A 6,053-nucleotide genomic window follows, 5' to 3' on the forward strand; every position below is an offset into this window, starting at 1 on the left:
CAGGACTTGCTAGCAGACTGAATAACCAGTATGAGCACTGTTCCAGTTCTGGACAAAACAACTGACACTGGTCCGGCCAGATAGCTCAGGGGATTAAAGCACCTGCTTAGGCAGGCACAGATTGGGTTCGATCCCCTGTACACTGTGCTGGCCCCACCCCACCCCCAGGTGCTCTGAGACTGGGTGTGGTGGGATGCACCAGGAATCCCAGCACTTGAGAGGCTGAAAACAAGAGGATCATTATGAGTCTGATCTGTGTCATAAGACCCTGTATTAAATATATTTTTAAAAAATAAAAAGGAAATACCTGACACACAAGTTAAAGGACCAGAGGTCTGTTTTGACTCAGAGTTTCAGCCCATGGACAGCTGGTGCCAAAGGAGGCACAGCCTCCACAAAAAAAAAAAAAAAAAGAACAATCAAAGGAGGCACAGCATGGAGGAAGAACCTGGTCCAACTGTTCAACCCAAGTGTCTCAGTTACTTTTCTCTCTTGGCTGGGACAAACACCCAACACTCAAAATGAAGGAAGGAAAGGTTTATTTATCTCACAGTTAGTGGAGGTTTCAGTCCATACTCAGCTGGCTCTAAGGCAGAGCGGCATGCAGCACAGGCCAACGTTTCTTGGCAGCAGCAGAGAGTAGAGAGCAAAACGGAGTAGTAACAGCAACAATGGCAACAGAGAGCAAGTCTGTCTGTCTCTCTTATATTGCATTCAGGCTATCTTCCCCAGGTTGGGTGTAGCACTCACACCCGTAATCTCAATAGTACTAAGACCCATAATTGTAGCTTTGATCCTGAATTAATCTCAAACTCTAAAAGTCCTCACCCCATGACTGCATGAGGCTTTGGCAGGACAAATACACAGGAACCATAACACCACAGCAGCTAGGAAGGACAGAGAGAGAGCGCAAGAGAGCGAAAGGTCAAAAAATACATCCCTCCAGGAAGAGCAAAAATACATCCCTCCAGGTCAGCCCCAGTGATCCACTTCCAACCAAGCCCCGAACAGTGCATTCAGCCATGACCTCATCAATGGATGGATAGAATGCAGCATTCCCACAATTCAATCTCTTTCCAAACACATGAGGTTTTTCAAGGATGTTTTAGGTTTAAACCTAAAGTGAAAGGAGACAAGAATGTTCCAGAGTCCTTGGCCTAAGTAACTGGGGTGCTTCTGCTGAGAAAAGAGTAAAATGAGGTAGGAGTGATGGTTTCTGCCACCTTTAATCCCAGCACTTGGGAGATTGAGGATTGCTGCACGAATCACTGAGAGTCTGAGGCTAGCCTGGCCTATACAGCGAATTCACAACCAGCCTGGACTACAAAACAAAACCTTATCCCAAAAATCACAAATCAAACCAAGCCAAGAACAAATAAATAAGGGAAAAAGGGAGATAAAAAGAATCAAAATATAAAGGGCCAGCAAGATATCTCAGTGGACTAAAAGCCTGCTTTGGCAAGCACAGGAACCAGGGTTTGAGCTCCAGACTGAGTCCAGGTGTGGTGGTGATACACGCCTATAATCCCAGCGCTGAGGAGTTGGAAAACAGGAGGATCACTACAGAGTCTGAGCTGCATAGTGAGACTCAGTACCAAATACATAAATGAAAAAAAAAATTCAAATATATGCATTGTTGAGGCCCAGGAGATGGCTCAGTGGAATAGCTCAGGGACCTGAGTTCAATCCCCAGTTCCAGGAAAAAAAAAAAAGAAAAAAAATATATATATATATGCATTGTGATAAATTTGCAATTGGCTATGCAAAAGCAGGGCCCATTTGTACTCAGATTATAAATTCCTATAACAGTAGATACACTGTGAATTTGCAGGGGGCCTGGCCCTAGCTCAGGCCTTTAAGTGGCTGCTTCCACTGTGAATTTGCAAAGTTGGGAAGTTCAACTAAGTGACTCAGCAGGGAACCAGGGTCCTCACTTTGTTAACATCCTGAGTCTATGCAAGGAGGGCACAGAGATGGCGGGAGTGCTACATCAGGCTGAGGAGGGGAAGCCTGCTTACAGTATCATAGGGTTTGGTAAGAAAAGAGGCTCATTCTTCCCCCTTATGCTCTTGTTGCTTTTGCTGTCTTCTGCCACCTTGCCCTGTTGCCCCTGTGTCATGCCTCCCTGCCTTGGAGCCGCCTGATTATGGACTGAAACCTCCACTAACTGTGAGCTAAATAAAACTTTCCTTTTTAAAAAAATTTTGGGTGTTGCATATTTTGTCCCAGCAATGAGAGAAAAATAGCTAAGACAACCTCCAAGGCCTAACACAATGCCAGGCACAAGGCATTCAGTTAATATTTGCTGAACGCTGAGTCAGTCTCTTGCACAAACAGTGGCAGTTCAGTCCCTGGATGATGCACTCCACACCCACAGCTCTCCAGCTCTCCCAGACAGGCCCCCTCCAGCGCCTTGCCTTTCCTTCCCCAGGGGCAAGAGCCCTAAGGCTGGAGCTGCACTCCACACTCACAAGCCTGCAGGCTGAGGAGGATGGTGGAGGGACCGGGAAGGGGGGCCTGGAGGACCTGTGTGCTTTCCTCCACCCACTGCCGTCCTTGGGTGGCTCTTGAGCCAGGGCTTTTAGCAGCTCTGCTCGCTCCCTGCATTAGCCTGCAAGGAGCAGATGGGCACAGCAGCAGCAGGATGAGAGGCCCTTGTGCCTTCTGTCCTTCTCGAAGAGGCTGGCAGAGCACTTGTCATCTCTACATTCAGCGGCAGGCATTCTTCAACCTAACTAAGGAACAACCACCACCAATCCATGGACCGAAATAATTGCAGTCACCATTTAGAGAAAATGTATTATATGCACATTCTCTCCCAGTTGTCTGCTCTGCAGTACCTCACTGACCTTTTCATGGCTCCAGGGCAGGCATTGTTATCCCCATTTTGTAGACGCAGAGACTTAGACTTGGCTTCACTTGATTCTGTTTTGAATCACCCGTGCTGTTCTTGCTTTGGGGAGCGAATGACTTCTGAATAAAGTCAAGAGGAATGTGGCAGCAGGTGTTTGGGACACTGACTGCTTAACCCATTTCTCATCCAAAGTCACTCGTGCATATGCAGAGCTTTCTCTTGGGCACATTGCTTTGTGTCATGCCTGAGCTGGGAGCCCTGGACCAAAGAGCAGGAGTCAGGGCTGAAATCTAGTCCCTGTGACTTGCCCCAGCCTTGGGACCTGGCCATGGGCTGCGTGAGCTGGCAAAGAAGTGCTTTGGCAACTGGTCCAGCTGCATGACTTGTCTTGTTGCGGTTCATACCCTCAGATCCGAGCCTATTCCTAACTAACCTAAAGGTGACTTCATGTTCGTGGCAAGCGTGATTCGAAGCTACACCCATGCCTGCAGTCTCACTGTAAACAAGTGACAGAACCTCTATGCTGTTTCTCCATGACTTGTTTATTTATTTATTGTACTGGGGATCAAACTTGGGGCCTTACACTTGCCAGGCAAGTGCTTATGTCATGCAGCTGTATCCCCTGCCTCCACCATGACTTTTAGAACTCAGGCTCTGTGCCAGGCACTATGCTGATGTGTCAGGACCCAGGAGAAGTTGAGATTCTGCCTGAGGCCAGCTTGTGGGCCAGCTGGAAAGGCACTTGCCAGCAACAGTCCCATCCACAGATGCCGTAAGCACTCAGTCAGAGATCTGTGCAAAGTCAGAGGAATGGATGCTTAACCTAGTGCTTCAAACATGAGGCTGCAGAAGATGCTAAAGGAAATGGGGCTGAGGTTCCAGGCAGAAGGGACTGGAGGTGCAGAGGTACTGAGGGGTAGAAATGGCATAGTGTCTCTAGGCAATGAGGCATGGATTAGCATCCCTGAACCACAGAGGCAGAAGTGAGCAGTGGAAAGTGATGCAGGCTCCAAGACTCACTCTCCTCATTGCTAAACATCTAAGCAGGGATAACAGCATCACCCCAGTCAGCATGGGACCTCAGCATGCTAAGCCCTTTATTGCTATTCACAGAGATATCCGGGCGATTGAACTCAGGTCCTTGAGCTTGCCAGGGAAGCGCTTATTCCACTGAGCCATCTCCCCGACCCCTCAAATACAACTTCTTATCCACTATCTGAAGACACATTTTCCCTCCATACCACCATTGCTCTGGTGGATTTGAAACTTCTCCCAGGTGGGTAACCTGCTTCAAAGTCAAGCCTATGGCTTTACTCTGACTGGGTACTATGCTGAGAAAAGTCTGTTAAATACATAGTTTGGATGGCCAGATATTAGAGGCGTAATGAATATTTGTTGAATAGATAGGTTAGGTCAGACCCAGAGCTTGGTCACACCTCCTTGCTTGGCCTGAGTTATGGCCTGGATGAAGGTCTTAGGCAAGGAAAGACAAGCAAAACCTGGGTATTTTCTTTCCAGTAGGAGTAGCTGCCCCCACCGTGTAGCAGAACGTGGGCAACCTTTTCCTTATACCAATGTCCTCAAGATTCCTCTGGGAGTCACCCTCCCCTTCTCTCTCAGGGGCAGGACAAGGGACAGTGGTGGAGGTAGGAGTGCATACAGAGATCCAGTCCTGAAAATGATTGCTTCTATGGCTTGCTGGAAGTCCAAGGAAGAGTTAGAGACAAGGGAGGTAAAGCCCAGGGAACATGAGAAATCTTAGTTCCAGGGAGCTTTTTTCTTTTCAAAGAAGATAATGAAATTAGAGGCAGTTGTGAGGCACAGAGATTCAGTTGCACCTTCGGAAGCTTTGAGGTGCCGCCAGCAGGCCAACAGGAACATCTGTTCCTCTTGCTGCCACCAACAATCACCCATCAGTTGTGAGGGTTAAACAAACAACCTTCCTGGACCCAAATGGGTGCTGCCGGTCATGGGGACAGCTGGGACAGAAGAGCAGTGAGGGTAGCCTGGTCATGCACAAGGCATGAAGCTTCTCCAGCCACCACCCCTCTCCTGCGCTCCCCAGAGCTTGGACCTGCTCTGGGAGCAGGAGGCTAAAGGGCAGGGTGGGGGTGCTGATGTGCTAGGACCAACTTCCTGTCTGTCTAAAGGCCACAGGAGAAGGCAGGAGTGCAGAATATCCCCCTCCTGCCATTTCCCCCTTTTATGTGGCCTTTCTCCCTCAAAGATACAGAAATAAGTGGTTCCTGCCATAGCAGAGACTGAAATGCACAAAGTGATGGTTAAAAAATGCAGGGCCAGGAGGCCACGCATAGCAGGTGACCAGCTGGCCTCCACGTTCTGTAGCTGCAGAAAGTTTTCAGGAAGAAAGTTTTCTGATTCTGATCTGTGTAGGGAGATAGGAGAGGGGCCACTAGTAAATGACCAAGCTAGAGACTCCTAGACTTGCTAGACACAGGAAACACAGCTTAGGATAAGGTGTGGCATGCCTTCACCCTGACAAGGAATTCCAGCTCCACTTCTTAAGGGAACTAGAACCATCAGTACTAAAACATTAACATTCCTACCAAAATATCCTACAGTAGGAAATCCTTAAGAAACTCCACACATGCCTGGAGGGCACAGTAAGGAAGCAAAGCCGGTGACAGTGGAAACCAATTGCATAGACACCAAAGGGATGTATATACCCCATTTTGTCTTTTTAACAACCCATATGGACCCAAGCATGGTGGCACATGCCTGTAATCTTACTGTTTTGGAAAACAGACTGAACACAGGAAGACAATGCACCAAGGTTTAGGAGGCAGTTTATTACACCAGTGGGCTTGACTTGGGTCTCTCCCAAAGAGTCAGCCCCCCACCAGGCAGGCATTTGGGACTTTTACAGAGAGAGCAAGCTGGGAGATACAAAGGCAGATCTGAGGGCTGGCCAGATAGCTCAGTGGACTCAAGCGCCTGCTTAGGCAGATGCAGGGACCAGGGTTCGATCCCCGGCATGCTATGCTGGCCCTGCCCCGGGGGGCACACTGAGAGGATGATTAATACTGGGTGTGGTGGTACATGCCTGTAATCCCAGTGCTTTGGAGTCTGAAAACAGGAGAATCACTATAAGTCCGATCTATGTAGTGAGACCCTGTAGACCCTGTACTTAATACAATAATAATAAATTTTTAAAAAGGCAAATTTGACACATTGTGAC

This window comes from Octodon degus, unplaced genomic scaffold (assembly GCF_000260255.1).
Source record: "Octodon degus isolate 3935 unplaced genomic scaffold, OctDeg1.0 scaffold00002, whole genome shotgun sequence".
NCBI classification, from domain to species: domain Eukaryota; kingdom Metazoa; phylum Chordata; class Mammalia; order Rodentia; family Octodontidae; genus Octodon; species Octodon degus.